This window comes from Pogona vitticeps, chromosome 8 (genome assembly GCF_051106095.1).
Source record: "Pogona vitticeps strain Pit_001003342236 chromosome 8, PviZW2.1, whole genome shotgun sequence".
NCBI lineage: Eukaryota > Metazoa > Chordata > Lepidosauria > Squamata > Agamidae > Pogona > Pogona vitticeps.
Genome location: NC_135790.1, coordinates 13,647,654 through 13,665,177, shown reverse-complemented (window position 1 = coordinate 13,665,177; position 17,524 = coordinate 13,647,654). Strand labels below are relative to the sequence as shown.

At 42.7% G+C, this 17,524-nt stretch overlaps 1 protein-coding gene and 1 long non-coding RNA gene across 4 annotated transcripts in view; one reads left to right on the top strand and one right to left on the bottom strand.

Moving 5' to 3' along the window:
- The window catches only part of ZMIZ2 (zinc finger MIZ-type containing 2), a 159,579-nt gene extending 143,333 nt beyond the window's left edge, over nucleotides 1–16,246 (bottom strand). For 2 of the 3 annotated variants that reach the window (XM_072979010.2, XM_072979012.2), the window contains exon 1: nucleotides 16,054–16,246. The gene's annotated coding sequence lies outside the window, so the exon portion shown is untranslated. The remainder of the gene's footprint in view (nucleotides 1–16,053) is intronic. The other variant, XM_072979011.2, reaches the window with a different exon arrangement.
- Nucleotides 15,908–17,256, top strand: LOC140701859 (uncharacterized). Its single transcript, XR_012080847.2, has 2 exons — nucleotides 15,908–16,045; nucleotides 17,194–17,256. It is a non-coding gene; the product is annotated as an uncharacterized LOC140701859 (long non-coding RNA).
- Nucleotides 17,257–17,524: the final 268 nt, after the last annotated feature.

The window sequence follows — 17,524 nt, the reverse complement described above, 5'->3', positions numbered from 1 at the left end:
CACATACATTCTACTGCAGATATATCATAAAAAGTGGTCAGAAGAAAAAGAACAACAGTTTAAAAAATTGTTCTCTGTTGTGCTTGAAAATGACCTTTCATGCAAAGATGTTCAGCCAGAGAGGTAATCTCGGGTCAGTTCAGACATCGTGCCAAACAACAGATGACACAACACTAATTTATGCCCTTTACTAGTACACAAATCCCTCCTTTGCACACCTAACAATCTTGATACTAGGATTGGACAAAATGTGATTCTTCCCTGTAACTTTCATGATTCCTCACTGTTAGTTATGCTGCTTAGCATTGCTGGGAGGTGCAGTCTAAGTACATGGAAGGAAGCAAGTTGCCCACCACAGCTAGCACCAACCTTATAAAGTATATTAGTTTTATTATCCCCTCATACTGCAGAGAGGGGCTGTGTGAGGCTTGTCAAAAATCCCCTGTTAGATCCTGGTAGAAGCAACACAAAGTGAAGCTTTCTCGTGGTGTATCTCAGGCTTGTATCATTATGCCATCCAAACTCTAAACCCTCTATTCTGTAGACATAAATATTCAGAAAACACTGTGCTTGTGAGCTACTGCCATATGGAAGAAATTAGGATTTGGCTGTGAGAATCTCTTCCTCATTATTTTTAACAGACACACCTCAACAAATTAATATATGCAAACAAAATTTTGTTTCTAGAGAAAGTCTAGTTTGGTGAGAACCATTATTCCACTCTTTTCTATATCCCACTGCAGCTGCTTAGACATTGCCATAGTACCTAAGGCTTGGGAAATCACCCTTTTTGTACTACAACTCTCAGAATCTCCTAGCCATCACAGCTATAGCCGTACTAGCAGGGGATTCTGGAAGTCCAAAGAAGTAACTTGTTTTCAAGCTCTGGCTGTTGGTGTTTCTTTGCTTTGGCAGTTTTGCTGTTTTTCTGTGTTTTGTTAACTCTTTAAGTCAGCTTCCAGTACCTGCACATTTATTTTAGCCAGGGATGAGCAAAGTTGACTTTCCAGACATTGTTAGAATGCAGCTCCCAGCAACTCTCACCATGTACTGTACTGGTTAACTCTGATTCAGGTGGCAGTCAAAGAACACATGAAGGGCATGCTCTGCTCACTCCTGGTTTAAGAGACTGTCTCTTCAAACCGTTCCCAGTCTGTAGGTCCCCAGATGTTGTTCAACTACAAGCTGCAGAATCTTGCAGATTCTAGAAACTGTAGTCCAACAACCTGAAAGCTGGGAATCAACGATTTCTATTCTCCACCCTACCTAGCAGCAGGTAGCTTTGTAGATCTGTTTGCTTTCAGGAAACTGAAAATATTCCTGGTTTGGAATGAAGACACTGAGCTGGTTTGCTAGGTATTGCAAGTTAAGAACAAGTATTGTTTCACCACTCAGTAATATGGTGCTGGGCAGGGCCAAACATACAGCACTCCAGAAAAAAAATACAGGGGCTTATTCCCTTCCCACTCCCAATTCAACTCCCAAGTCCTATTCAAAACTACCAGAATGTACACCAGTACACTCCCATGAACTATGGGCACCTCCTTCTCCACCTTCCCTTCATCACTAAGATACTCATTACAAAAAGGAAAAGAAAATCTAGTATTATACAAACAAGTGGGCGGATGACTTGGTATTTAACCTACTTACCTAGTGGACCTATTTCAGGACTAATGCAACAAGCAGTTTCCTAAGGGCAGAAGGAAAAATGGTACCACACTCTGCATGGAATCAGAACACATGAAAACCTTGGTCATACTCTGGAAAGCAAAAGCATGGAGTGGAATAAAAATCTGAAATTGAAAGAAAATCGATTTTTTTTTAAAAAAACTGAAATACAGCACAGGAGAAAGCAAAACAGACTTGCCCATCCACACCTAAGGCTTGGAGTGCTTAACTATTCAAAGGCTGGGTCTGAATACAATCAACCTGGTGAAATTAGGATTCAATTTTTCTGAGAGGTTCTAATCTTTTGTGGCAAGCAACACACTCTTCTCTGCATAAAAAATAGCAAAAACTTGAATTTGGCTGGTGTGGATGGAGGATAAATTCACTTCATTTTGCTTTTCAAGAATTTACCAAACTCACAGATATCTTCATAGTCTGGGTGAAAAGAATTTGAGATTTTAAAAAAAACTGAATGTGGGAGAAAGTGCAACAAACAGATACTGCCAGCTCTAGTACACAGCAACTATCTTTTCACTGGGCAAGTTTACTAGCCTTTTTAAAAACACCCTGGAAATCTCTGTGACTCAAAAAACTATTTCACATTTGTATTTCACCCTTCTGAAAGAGCTCACACTGGCAGATACAGGTCCTTGTTTTTCTCCAGCAGTTTTACACCCACGAGCTGCACAACTGAGTGGGAATTTGTCTGGAAGGGTACCAGAACACTTGGAAAGATTACTTTTAAGACTGTACTTTTAAGACACACACACCCCCAATCAGCCTTGCTGGCTGGGAGATTCTGGGATTTATAATATCAAAGCAGGGTGGATTAAAATCAATAATGTTTTAAAAATCAAATTGATTTAAATAAAAGTGATTTTAAAAATAAATTATCAAAAAAAATCTGATTTTTTAACATTCAAACCATGATTTAAATCAAATCCACCCAGCACAAAAGTAAATCTAAGAAGAACTCTGGTAGCTCATATGATTCCTAAGCAGTAGATCCCAAATTAGTTCTCTGGCTTCTCAAGTTAAAATATCCTTGGGCTGTAAGTAACAGGAAAGTTCTTCTATGCTAAAGATCTCTGAAGCTACTATCAGTGAGACCAAACAACATAGTGCATGGGAAAGTCATATGATCCATTAAATAAAAATGTGCCCTGCATTTGTTTAAAGAAGGATGGACAGCATCCTTTTAATGTCTTCTAATAGAAGGGGAAGCTATGGAGGCAGTGACTGATTTTACCTTCTTGGGTTCAACATCAAAAAAACTAAGATCATGGCCGCTAGTCCCATCACCTCCTGCCAAATAGAAGGGGAAGATATGGAGGCAGTGATAGATTTTACTTTCTTGGGCTCCATGACCACTGCAGATGGTGACAGCAGCCATGAAGTTAAAAGACACCTGCTTCTTGGGAGAAAAATGATGACAAACCTAGACAGCATCTTAAAATGCAGAGACATCACCTTACTGACAAAGGTTCGCATAGTCAAAGCTATGGTTTTTCCAGTAGCAATGAATGGAAGTGAGAGCTGGACCATAAAGAAGGCTGACCGCCAAAGAATTGATGCTTTTGAATTGTGGTGCTGGAGGAGACTCTTGAGAGTCCCCTGGACTGCAAAGAGAACAAACCTACGAAATCAATCCTGAGTGCTCACTGGAAGGACGGATCCTGAAGCTGAGGGTTTTGCCATCTCATGAGAATAGAAGAATCCCTGGAAAAGGCCCTGATGTTGGGAAAGTGTGAAGGCAAGAGGAGAAGGGGACAACAGAGGACGAGATGCTTGGACAGTGTCATCAAAGCGGCCAACATGAATTTGACCCAACTCCGGGAGGCAGTGGAGGGCTTGGCGTGCTCTGGTCCATGGGGTCATGAAGCGTTGGACACGACTTAACGACTAAACAACAACATTGGTGGACTGCAGTTCCCACCAGCCCTAGTTAGTGCAGCTCATGGTGAGGGATTATGGGACTTGCACTCCAACAACATCTGAACAACAACTCCTTCCCTATCCAAGAGCTCAGGTTAGAATTCCTAGTTTAGCTGCTCCCACAGAGGGACATGCACAGAAGTGAATGGCCAACTTGTCTCAATATGTTTCCCATTCATGATAAGCCAGGCTTTTCTTTAATTTGGGGCCACCTGTAATTGTAGGGCCACAGCTGTACAACTCCAACACTTGCTTTTCAGTTATGCTTGCACACATCAGTTAAACTTCCAAGTTTCAGAATAAGATGTTGTAGTTACTGAATCCAAATTTTCTCTAATATGCCTCCAGTTTTGTTTTATTTTCTAAATTTCACACAGTAGTGCCACAGACTATCTGTACCCCAAAAATCTGATATGAGAAAGATAGCTGAAGATGCAATGATTAAAACTTTACTACTTGTTTTCAGTGAGTAACATTGTACATTGGGGTACCTTATGTTTGTGTGTATGCAATCTTAAGGATGTGTAGGTACTGAACATCCTGTTAAGCAGAGTAAGGGGAAGTGAAAATGAACAGACATGATCTCTGATTTATGACCAGATTATAAAGTATTAAGGGGCGGAGCAGACTTTCAGCAGATGTACAAGGGGAAAAATAATGGCAAGTCATGCTGTTTAAAAGTGTTCTGCATAGAGATCATCACAATGGGAGTGGAATGAGTTGCATATCTCATAGGGATAATAATGTTGATTGATGGCCAATAGCACAATCCTCTGCCAATAGCACAACCCAGCTTAACCTAGTGAGATTTACTTGGAGGTTAAATCTCACTGTTAAAATGAATTTACTCCCTGACAGGCAGGCAGGATTACAGTCTATATAGATGTCTAAATCTATATCTAACATCCAACTGTGTTAGATATACTGTAATAAAACTGTTATTATGCGCTTTTAGGGCTAAAGAGTAAGCCTTTTTAAAAGAATCTGACTCTGCTAGCATGAACCTCCTTTTCCCCCAAGTGGAGGTGGAGGTCCATACAAATTCACGGTAAAGACCAGGGATGAATAACTGTGGCTTTCTAGATGACAAACTGTGATTCCCATCAGTCCAGCTACCGTGTTTCCCTGAAAATAAGACAGGGTTTTATATTAATTTTTGCTCAAAAACACATTACAGTTTATTTTCAGGGGATGTTTTATTTTTTCATATACAACCATCTACATTTATTCAAATGCAGTCATGTCCTCTTGTGGTTGCTGCACAATGGTGGAGGGCGGGGTTTCAATTAACTGGGGCTTATTTGGGGGTAGGGCTTATATTACAAGTACAGTGGTGCATCACTAGACAATGATAATCCGTTCCTCTGAAATCGCTGTTTAGCGAAATCATTGTCTAGCGAAAAGCATTTCCCTATTGGAATGCATTGAAACCTGTTTAATGTGTTCCAATGGGGGAGAATCATCATTGTCTAGTGAAGATTGGCCATAGGAAAGCTGCTCTGCAAACTACCGATCAGCTGTTTAAATCGCTGTCTTGCGAAGCTTAGTTCCCGAAAACACTTGTTTGCAAGTGCGGAGGGAGCTGTCAAAATCGTTGTCTAGCGAAAATTGGTTTGCGAAGCAGGGACCAAACATTGTCCAGTGAAATTCCCGCATAGGAATCACTGTTTTGCGAATCGCTATAGCGATCGCACAAAGCCAATGTCTAGCGAAAAAACTGTCATGCAGGGTAACTGTCTAGCGAGGCACCACTGTATCCTGAAAAATCATACTAGGGCTTATTTTCGGGTTAGGACTTATTTTTGGGAAAACAGGGTATCAGTGCCAATGGTGAGGGATCATGTGAGTGCAAAAATATATTAAGGTTCACATTAGCCATCCAGCCATGTGTAGATAAAGTCACATTCAAAACACCCCAAAAAACCAGTATGAGCGCTTTCTTCATGTATTATATTACAATCATACCCACCCAGCATGGTCAATAGAGGTACAGCTGAAAGTCCCCTGGACTGCAAAAAGAACAAACCTATCCATTTTGAAGGAAATCAATCCTGAGTGCTCACTGGAAGGACAGATCCTGAAGCTGAGGCTCCAATACTTAGGCATTCTCATGAGAATAGAAGAGTCCCTGGAAAAGACCCTGATGTTGGCAAAGTGTGAAGGCAAGAGGAGAAGGGGATGACAGAGGATGAGATGGTTGGACAATGTCACTGAAGCAACCAATATGAATTTGACCAAACTCCAGGAGGCAGTGGAAGACAGGAGGGCCTGGCGTGCTCTGGTCCATGGAGTCACGAAGAGTTGGGCACGACTTAACGACTAAACAACAACAAAGATCTTGTAACTGTGCCATTAGCAACAAGTTAATCTGCAACAATTAACAGGTGGATCATGTTTACTTCCACCACAGGGACTAAAATAACAAACAAGGCATTCATCTAAAATGTCTTGTTTGTCATTTTAAAATACCAGCCAGGTTTTTAAAGCAGTGCCAGGTTCAGCAACTCAAGTTCACCTTACCTACATGCAGGTCTATCACTTTGTTCAGAGTTTAGAAAAGTTAGTCTTAGAACTAAAGTTTCCAGACTCCCCCAGCCAGCATGGGTAGTGACACATATTTATCATATTTATACAGTATGCCACTTTTCCTCTGGGAGGCTCAAAGCAGTATATTTTTTTATTTTATCTCCTCAACCCCATGAGGTCGAGAAAGAAAGAAAGAAAGAAAGAAAGAAAGAAAGAAAGAAAGAAAGAAAGAAAGAAAGAAAGAAAGAAAGAAAGAAAGAAAGAAAGAAAGAAAGAAAGAAAGAAAGAAAGAAAGAAAGAAAGAGTAGCTGACCAAAAATCACCCAGAAGGTTTTACAGCAGAGTGGAGATCTAAATATGGTCTCCCCCAAGTCTGACACTACACCATGTTGGTTCCTGTTAAAAATGTATTTGCATATTTAACACATGTTTTAGATAGTCTTTAAGGATACAACACTGTTAAAATAGGTTATATTTTATGAACCGAACAAACAAAGCAATCACATTTATAAAGGCCAATCAGTAATAAACATACGGGAAGCACATAGGCTACCATAGTAACTGAAGCAGGGAACCCATCAGGATAAAATATAATTCTTTCCCCTAGACTGCTCCCTGAAAGGCTTGTTAAAAACAGGGCCAGAGAAACTCCAGACGCCAAGACTTTCTAGAGTAGGGCTTAGGAAACTTTGGTCCATCAGATGTTTTGACCTCCAATTCCAATAAGTCATAGAAAATAGATGTAGGGGGAAAGACCTCATAAACCTCTCCAAAATGTGCTTGTGAAACATACATGATGCATTCAGAAATGGGGACATGTGGCTCTCCATGTGTAGCTGGACTTGAAATCCCTAGCATTTCTAGCTAGCACATCCCAATGGTGATGGAGTAGGAATGGGGAATGTGTAGACCTCTATATATTGCTGTTCACAGTATGGGGAAACACACACATTCCCCTTTCCTACTCTAAGTGCCATTCTACATGATCAGCAGGCCACATTTCTTAGATGGGCAACACTTCATTCCCTCCATCTGTAACTCCTCATTGTGCAAAGATGATTTCAGAGAGAAGGCTAGCATTCTTTCATAGGTGGAGGGAGAGAGGACAGCATTCAAATATTTGATCTCCCCACTGTAGTATTAAGTGGTACAGTCTAATAAACAGATGTAGCATGTGAGGCTGCTGATTGTTTAACTTGGCTGCTAGTCCTCCACAATTCTGAGAGATGACACTTTGTTCCAGAGGGCTGAATACCGTCCAACAGGCAATTCCACTGAATTTTAAGCAAATAGACTGTCTCATACCTTTTGCAAATAAATCTCCAGATTTACTACTATCATTGCTATTTTTATTCCATAGCTCATTTGTTTTGCACAGATTCTGAACAATTTCCTAGGACTGCCATACCCAAGCACTCGTTCTAGCAAGTAAATATCCTCAAAGTTAGTAGGAATTACTTTTAAGCAGGCATGTTTAGGATCATGTTGTGAGTGATATAAAAGAACAGGGGTGTGCAAAGTATATTCTGCTGGATGCTGTGAGACTACAACTTCTTGCATTGCTATCATTGGCTTTGATAGCTAGGGTTTATTGGAGTCCACCAACATCTGGAAAGCTGCAACTTGTCCACCCTTAGAGTAATGTAAGAGTCATAATGTAAATTTCTTACATTATAAATTAGAGATGAGGAAATGTAGCCCACATGCTCATACTGAATCACAACTCCCACCTTTCTTGATCATTACTTATGTCAACTAGGACTGGAAACAGAAGTCCAACATCTAGAGAGACAAACTAGTGCACCAGCTGTGACTGTTCATAGAAAGGTCTGATCTGGCCACAATGACACATGGCTTAGTTACATCCCAGCTGGATTACTGTAATACACTCTATGTGGGGCTGCCTGTGGAAAGAATCAGGAAACTTCAGCAGGTCCAACACACAACAGCCAGATTGCTGACTGGGGCTGTTTACAAGGATCATATAACCCCGTTACAGCAGCTCCACTGGCTGCTGATCCATTTCCAGGCACAATTCAAAATGTTGGTTTTAACCTATAAAGCCATAAGTAGCTTCAGTCCAAGCTACAGTACTGTATCTCTCTCTCAGACTATGTCTCCCATTATGAGCCTGCTTGGGGGTTAAAAGGATCAGGAGAAGTCTTGGTCCCACCACCCTCACAGGCTCATTTGAGAGGGACATATGAGAGGGTGTTCTCTGTCACTGCTCCCAGACTTTGGAACTCTCCCACAAGAGGCCAGATTGGCCCCATCTTTGCTGTCCAGCAAGCAAAGACCTTTCTCTCTAGGCAAACTTTCCCTGAGTGACTTGCTGCCTGACTGGGATTTTTAAATGAATTGTTATACATTATTTTCAGTATTACTTGTGTTGACATTTCTCAAGAGTGGTATTTCTTCATTTTTACTGTTTGGTTTTAGCTTTAAATATTATTTTTTAATTATGTAAGCTGCTTTGAGTCCTTTTTAAGGAGAAAGGTGGGGGTAAAAATATTTTAAATAAATAAATAAAATAAATATTTTGCCCTTGTAATGAATATTCTAGTTGCAGCATTTTCATATCATTTTTAGGATAACCTCACAAAGTAGATTCTGTAACATTCTTAGTAAAAATATAAATTTTTTGCCTTTCCTAACAATATTTTTTTTCAAGCAACAATTACAATTCACCACAGTTTACAGATCTCGGATCAAATTATAAAAAGCAACGAATGAAAAATAGAAGCAAAACATTCCAATCTCATCCTTGCGGTTGTGCTAGAAGAGAGCCAAAAGGAATATTCAAGCCCAAGATTTGCTGAGACTGGTTGTAATTGAGATATACTATAGTTAAACCTACTGTTCCCCAACATAGCACTCTCCAGATATCTCAAACTATAATTCTCATAAATAGTGACCATTGACTGTGCCAGCTGAGTTGGAGGGTGTCACACTTGGGGAACAGCAGATTTATCATGTTGCTATACCAGCTCTATTCTATTTAAGCTTCTCCATTATGTGCTTAGATTACACCCCCCCCATTACTCCAACCACGAGAACTGTAATTCAACACGTGGATGGTACTAGACTGAGCTGCCATGAGAAAACAGGCAAAATCCAAAGATTCAAAGCCTGATATGCTTGCAAAGACTAACACGTCTACCTCTTCTAAAACTACAACAATGAGAAAACAGAATTGCCAGCCAATTTCTTGGGTAAGGTTTAACTGTTTATCATTCAGTCAAGGTTACCACTCTCCTCCTTCATTTGTCCAAAAACAGTAAACCCAATCAGCTTGCAGATAGTAATTATTTACAACAAAAGCTGTTTTATTTGGCTCTGAGAGCTTGCATGGAAAAGTACACTGTAGCAAACTTTTGATTCAAATAAATTATCATATCACCAGCTCTTAGAATTCCAACATTTCTAAATAGGAACTAATAGGAAGTGAATAAACAAGCAAGGCTCCTGATAGGATGCAGCAGTTTTGTTTACTCCACAATACCTGGTTTAACATTACCATATTTTTCAGAGCTTTGTTTTTAACATTTATACTGCTACCACAAAAATATAAATAAAATAACTACAACAGATGAAGGAAAATGGTAAACGAACAATTACTGCCAAGAATAAACATACAAACAAGTGCATGCTTTTCTGAAGCTTTTCAGACCGGCTTCAAAAATACCAAACAACTTTGTTAACATTTACTGTATTTAGGTTCTGAAGAGGGCTGGCTCCTAAAGATTCTCAATACTGAATTGAAAAATAAAGAGCATACAGCTCTTTACCTATTAGATACCATATAATATTATATTACACATGCGCTCAGATACAACATGTCTGTATATTGTTGGATAGGGTCCAGGTTTCAACATATTTGGAGCAGCCCCACTAGCTAAGTGGGCAAGTTAGTAATGACTCATTTAAGTCCCTATAAGCATGCCTAGGTCTAGATCTAACCCACAGTTCAAGAAAAAAAATACATGACATTCATTCTGAAGCATATACATTGATTACCAGTTTGTTTCTTAGCCCATTTCAAAGTGTTAACTTGGATCTTTGTTTCCCTGAAAAATCTTGGACCTATGAAGCAGCATCTCCTACATAAATCCATTCAAGTCCTTAAGAATCTGTAATGAGACTTTTCTTGAAGTTCCTTCTTTTTCAGAGGCAAGATGCTTGTTGTTATTAATACATTTTATCCTATCCTTCCCCCAAAAAATTCTGGATAACAAAAATGGCTCCCTCTTAGTTTTATTTTCACAACAAACCTATGAGGTAGATTAGGATGAGAATGTATGACTGGACTAATATAATTCAGTCATCTTCATGAGTGGAGAAGGGTCTCAGACCAAGTCTATCCTATCTCACTGCAACAATCTAATTTACCCTTTTCCAGCCTTAGATCTCTTGGATTAGAATTTCCATCACTGATAGAAATGATGGGAAATACTGTAATATCTGGGTATGCAAAGCAAGCAGCCAACCAACTACACAGGCTCTGTGCAGAACACTTTTTCTCAGGAAACCTGGTTTCCTTTAACAGACTAGTAAAGATACCATATTTGCCAGCGTACAAGATGACTTTTTTGGCCCAAAAACATGCCTCCAAATGGGGGGTGCACTTCATTTGGGCCAGGAAGGAGCTGCTGCCGCCGCTGCTGAATGAGTGACGCGGGGCTGCGCCAGCCGGAGAGGAAGGCGGTCGGTCTCCTCAGCCTCTCCTCCTGACTCGCATGGGTAATCCAGGTAGATCTTGGTGGGAGCAGGCGTTCCGCCAAATATCGAGGTCCTAAACCGTTTAGGGCCTTGTAAGTAAGCATTAAGACTTTGAAGTCGACGCGGAAATGAATGGGCAGCCAATGCAATGCAGCCAGAGTTGGAGAAATACGTTGGTATTTTCTCACTCCAGTGAGGAGTCTGGCCGCCGCATTCTGCATCACCTGAAGTTTCCGCATCAGCCTCAAACTGTTGTTACAGACCATCAGTTTTGTTGTTTAAAAGTTGTCCTTGCAAACTGAATTAAGAAATTACTGTTATACCTCTTCAGTATGAATCTTATAACAGTAATTCCATTCAGCTGCTCTTGTACATTTAATCAATGTGTGCCAACTGTGTAGAACCTCATTGATTTATAATTCTGAAAGCACTTGGCAATAGGAGAGGAAAATTTCCCACATGCAGGGTTTTTTGTTATCAATATAAATTGATAGCGTATGAGATCTGTGAAGAACTATCAAACCCACTGAAGTCTGCTTAACTTACTGCAACTTTGCTTCTCCAGTTACAGCAATATGGGGAAATATTTGTTGGGCATGGTACCTTTCATTCACCCCAATCCACGTAACTATTATACTTGTAAATCATTACAAAACTAACAAATGTCAGATTTAATCCTGTTATACTTCTACAAACAGCAAGTTTACTTTTAGACAGCCTACAGTTTCTTTGAAATTTAAGTGTTCCTACAAGAATGTATCTAGGTTTCACCTGCTTTCCTCCTAAACCTGTAAAATTCCTTAATCTTCCAGGTCATTTCCTTGCTGACATTGTAGCATAAATTTCTATCTATTAAAAAACAGACATGAAACTTTAATCCCTACCCATCAATGTAGGTTTCCTTCCCAGAAGCTACTTGATGCGAATGGGCCCTCCAATCAGCTCACATTTACCATCAAATACATGTCAAGTCCCCAAGGTTAAGGAGGAGGCTTGTCTACCACTCTGGATTGATTATGAGGTGCCATTTGCATTTGTGAAACTGTGTCTATGGATTACAAATCACAAGAAGAAACATTGCCTGATCTCACAAGTAACACATTTCAAGGAAAGTAGTTCACATTTGTTGGGTGCAGGTCTATCCTTCCTCAAGTTATTAAAAACAACATATTGGGTCCTTCTAAGCAGTCCAAACCAAAGAGAAAGCTAAGGTTTGTGATACAAGAACTGCACATCAGAGAAAGGAAAAGTGACTGTTTCTGACTCCATTTCACTGGATATGCTGGCTGTGGCATTATGTGAGTGGTAGTTCAAACTCTTCCCATGTCTCCTGCACACTGACGTAAACTCCTTTCCTCAAGATTTGCAATACAACAGAACAACAAAGCAATTAAGTACAAAAGAAAGCACAATCTACTGTCTCAACCCTGCCCAAATTCATCCACATGCAAGTAACAAAATATTAGGATGGCTGTTCCATCCTTCATGCTAAGCTTTCCAAACCAGTGAAAATAGTGTGAGAAAATAGTCCACCAAAGGGGCAAGAACACAATATAGGTTTGCAGGACCAATCCAATCCAAGCAGCTTACCTTTTCCTGAGTGTTCTCTGCTCTGTGATGTTCCCATTCATTCAAACTTTACTGACATTCAACAATTTACAATATCTAAATTCATCAAACAATATACTTTTTCTCCTTCCTAAGGCTACTGAACTGGAGAAAGTTGTCTACCACATGATCATAGCAATGTCCTACTTCTCACTGAACTCAGACAGATAACATAGGGCCTTTCTGACTGTGGCATGCAGATTGGTGAGATGCCTCTGTCTTTTGCTCATAGGAAGAGATGCAGTTCAGAATCTGAAAAAGAATCTCAAGCTGAAAAAGGTATGCTTGAGGCTACAACCAACCATTGTGTCCTACGGCCATACTGGCTGGGGAATTTGGGGAGTTGTAGCCTTTAAAAATACTGTATTTTTCTGTGTATAAGACTATACTTTTGTCTAAAAATCGTTAGACTAAAAATTGAGGGTCGTCTTATACCCAGCTGAGGAGAGAACAAAAACAAGTGGAGGGGAAAGCAGGGATCAAAGTAGTCCTGCAATGCTTTGATCCCTTTCCCCCTGCACTTGCTAAGGCCCACTTAGATTTCTTAATTTTTGGATTAGAAAAGTGGGGGTGTCTTATACATGAGGGCATCTTATACACGGAAAAATATGGGTAATTTTTCCATGTCTTCATATCTTGCATGAGGAATGTCCTATTCCAGGAAGTGCTGGGAAAAACCCTTTGGAGAGCCACCCCTAGTTAGCATTAAATAGAGGGGACAACATGCATCCATTCAAATCTTTTTGGGATTGTGGCTCCCATTATGGATAGCTCAGTGGCTTAGGTCTCTGGCTGCAAAGTTAGAAACTGGAAGTTCAATTCCCCACTTGAGAGAGACTGGATTTGATGATCCACAGGGTCTCTTCCAGTTATACAGTTCTAAAATTATCCCTCACCACTGGCTAAGACTAATGGGAGCTGCTGTCCAACATCATCTGCACACCTATAGTTTTCACTCCTCAGGTGGTTCCCAACCTCTGGTCCTCGATATTTTGGACTTCAACTTCCAGAAGCCCAAGCCACTGGCCATACCAATGTAGAGCTTTTGGGAGATGGAGTCCAAATATTTTGAGGCTAAAATGTGACTACTACTAGTGTAGATCAGCCGTTCTCAACCTTTTTTTCCTTAGTCACACACAGCCCTTTTAAGACCTCTTCTCAGGTTCCAGAGCCCTCTGTAATACAAGGATAGAACATGAACAGATGAAGAGAAAAAGAGAATAGAATTTTTTTTTCAGTTTGTGACCACCCTTCAAATGTGCCATGGGCCCCCAGGATGCCATATGGCCCCCATTGAGAATGGAAGACAATGGTAAGTTAGATGCATTGAAGTACTGACTTGGCACAAAGCAGTTTCCTAGGCCAAAATACTTAGTTTTTAAAATGTAAATGACCTGGGACATTAAATGTGTTGAGCCATCATTTGTTTTACTTTGTTTTGATACTGCTGTTTTATTTTATTCTTGTTTTCAATTCATTTTGTCTGTGTGTCATTTTGAACACCTTCTTCTCTCCACACTTGATGCATTTATTTTGACTGTTAGCTCTCTTGGGAGTCTTATTGAGGCTAAAGAGTGAACTATTATGTCTTTTAATAAATAAAATAAAGAGAAGCAAGGAGATTGGTAATATTCTTATAGCTTAGGAAAAAATCTTCATGGACATTTATGCTTACAGAAACCGACACTTTTCTGTTTCATGTTACACTGTATTCTGAAAAACCTAGGGCAAACCAACATGTAGTATCTATGCAAACAGAGAGGGCAAGATTAGCTTAGCACCAAGGAACTGAAGGAACTGGTGTTCTCCCCACTCTTTGCTGCATTCATTCATCCAGACCAATAAAATAAAATAAATAAAAATGTCAGAGAATAAGAATGGTGGTGAAGACAGCTGATATCAGTTGTAGATCCATGTCTCCATACTAGCAGAGCACAACTTTTCTAGTGCATAAAATAAGAGAAAGGTGTGATTCTACACTTTTACAGAGTCAAAGGAAGAACTGTTTTTCTTTTCTTTTCCCTTCTTAACACGATATAAAAATATGAACAAGTTAGCCAGAACAGATCAGAGTCCCACAAATATAAGAACAGAACAGGCCGCTAAATGTATTATTGGCAATGCCCTCGTTCATTTATCTAGTATCTTCTGATACCCAGCTCTGTCAATGCTCAGGTAGCACAAGCTCCTTTAAAAGGCAAAGATATGGTAAATTTGAAAGGACACATTGCGAGATTTGTTTATGGCTTAACCCTAGCTTTTCATCCACCACTGACAGAAACCTAAGAACAAGTCTTCCTCCCATAAGAATATTCCACTACTTGGAAACTAAAATGTTTCGAGGAACCCCTCTTCAGCCCTTTAATAACATCTGACCTTCTCATCCCATCCTTCTGAGAGGGACCCCCCCTACAGGCTTGAAGTTATACCACTTCCAATTTGGAGGTTGCAAAATGCCCTGGCATACAATGCCAGTTATCATTTCCCATGTTCTGGCATAATGGGAGCCGCCATCCAAGCCATCTGGATGGCACCCTATTGGGGACAGCTTTCAGGCAGGCTGTGCCACTCTTTAGGGTAGGAGGGTACTACTCCTGAACAGATGTCAAGTTCTCCTAGCAGTGAGGTTCTGTCACAGGAAGATGGCCACTCTTGAAGAACCAAAGCCCCTTTCTTGTTAAAAGAAACAAAAAGGGCAGTGCAGGCCGCCACCTCACCTGCAAGTCCACAGAATGGCACATTCCCCTAGATGAATAACAAGACCTATCCTCCCCTCCGCGGGTCAACCACCGCTCAGGTGCTGCTCGCAACCCCTCCCGCCATTCTGCCTCAGGACACGCTCCCAAGAAGCCCCGGTCGTCGCCGCCGTCGTCGTCCTTCCCCCCCCCACCCCCCCCCCCGGCCAGGGCAGGTGCCACCGTCTGGTGACCACATCTCCCAACAGCATCGGTTTGTGTTTCCATGGAGACTGGCGTGCCTCTCTCCTCTTCCTCAGCACACCTCAGCCAAAACAACAACACCCAAAGCCAACCATTCTCCCCGCCCCACCCCTTAAAAAAGAAACCCCCCCCCCATAAAATTATACAGCTGTAGTTTCCGGAACACACAATAAAACATGGCAGCCTGGCTGGGGTAGCGGCCCTCAAGAACTCGGTAGATCCGTCTCTCTCTCTCCCCTCCCCGGCCCCCCGGCCCACTAAATCTTTCCAGACACCAGAACCGGGGGGGGGGGAGAGAGAGAGAGAGAGAGAGCGAGAGACGCAGACAACCTCGGAGCGAAAGGAAATCGTGTTTCTTGGCGAGAGGAGCCAAAAAACGGGGGGGAATAAACCTGCCTCGCCGCCGCCGCCTCCCCCCCCCCGCTTCCCTGTCCCTCCCGAGAGGAGCCCCCCTCCCCCATTTCTCTCTCTCTCCCCCCCCCTTCCCCAGTCGCAGCCCTGAGGAGAGCCACCTTCTTGCCCTTCCCGCCTCGCCCTCTCCTTCTCCCACCAACCAACCAACCTCCGAAGCGCCGCCAGAAGAACGCACGCTCGCCCGGCAAAACCCAGAGGCAAAGTCGCGTCAAAATGGCCCTGTTTCTCAAGCCTCGGTACGTACCTCCTCCTCCTCTCCTTCTCCTCCTCGTCTTCCCCCTTGGCGCGGCGGCGGCGGCGGCAGCGGCGGTGGGGGGAAAGGAGGAGGGCTCCGAGGCGCCGCTCGCCCTTCTGGTCTTCCTCACAGAGCCTTCTGCCCTTGCGGCTTCATCGCGGCCCCCGCGGCTGCTGCTCCTCCTCCTGCTGCTCGGGCAGGCGGGGGTGAGGAAACACCGGCGATCGGAGGCGCGCGGCGGCGGCGGCGGCGGCGGCGGCGGCGGCGGGGGGGAGGGACGGAGGGAGGGCGGGCGGCGGCGGCGACGGCGGCGTGGAACTAACAAAGCCCCCTCCTGGGCAGGCGGCGGCGGCGGCGGCTACTTCGGCTTCGGCTGCTGTTCCTGCCGCCGCTGGAGCCCCAGACGTACGAGCGCATCGCGGCGACACACCAGCAGCTCCCCCACCTCCCTCCGCTCTGCCTGCGCTTTCACCTCGCCAGCTCCGGTTGCACAATAGAGGCCCCAGCAGCCTCATCAATATTCATCGCTCTCCTTCCTCCTCCTCCTCCTCCTCCGACACAGTTAGACTAAAGCAATAGAGCTCCTATCTTCGGCTCCCGGGCGAGCGAGAGGAAGAGGAGGAGGAGGAGGAAAGGGAAGGAAAGCCCTCCCTCGCTTGGCCGCGCGCGCGCCCGCTGCGTGGAGAAGAGATTCCAGGGAAAACGCCTCTTATTGTTGGCTCGGAGGAGGAGGAGGAGGAGGGAGGAGGGGACTTTCCAGGGATGGCAGACGCGAGGAGGAGGCTGGCGATGAGCTCTTCGCCTCTTTATTGTGCGTGCCTTCTATCCGCTCCCGGCCCGAGAAGATGACGAAAGCAACTTGTTCGCACTTCTTCAGGCAACTCAAGTTAGGGCGCCTCCTATGCGCTTATATAGGCGATTATACAGTGAGGGAAAGGCGAATTAATTTACATTCTCTCTTGTTTTGAAGGCACACAAGGCATTTAGTTCTCTGCCCCGTAAGTGGCCACATAGGCAGAGGGGGGGGGGGGAAACAACCCTATGTAATTGCGATTCATTTCAAGTGCCTAAAGATACTGCAATTCAAAGGAATTGCTTTAAGAAGCCTTTCTGTCCTCAGTAACTCTATTTTCTCCTCTTGTCTTCCAGATCCAATAAATTGTAAAAAAATAAATAAACTGGTGTCCTCCCAGGATGAAGCTGTTCAGAAAAGGAGAGAAGTATGTTGAGGGAGAAATGAGTGGTCCCGCTTCTTGTGTGTGTTTGCAGTCCCCATAAGACAGGCTGTGAGGAGGAAGGTACTTTGCCGAATGCGTGCGTGCACACATACACAGATGATCTTTCTGCATTCGAGAAAGCGAAAAGATTCAACATTTTAAAAGTAGAAAGGTTTTTGATAGGGAGGGAAAACTACAGATTGTGGGTGTGGGATTGAGGAGTGATTTTTATTATTTGCCAAGGTGATCCAGACAGACTTGAA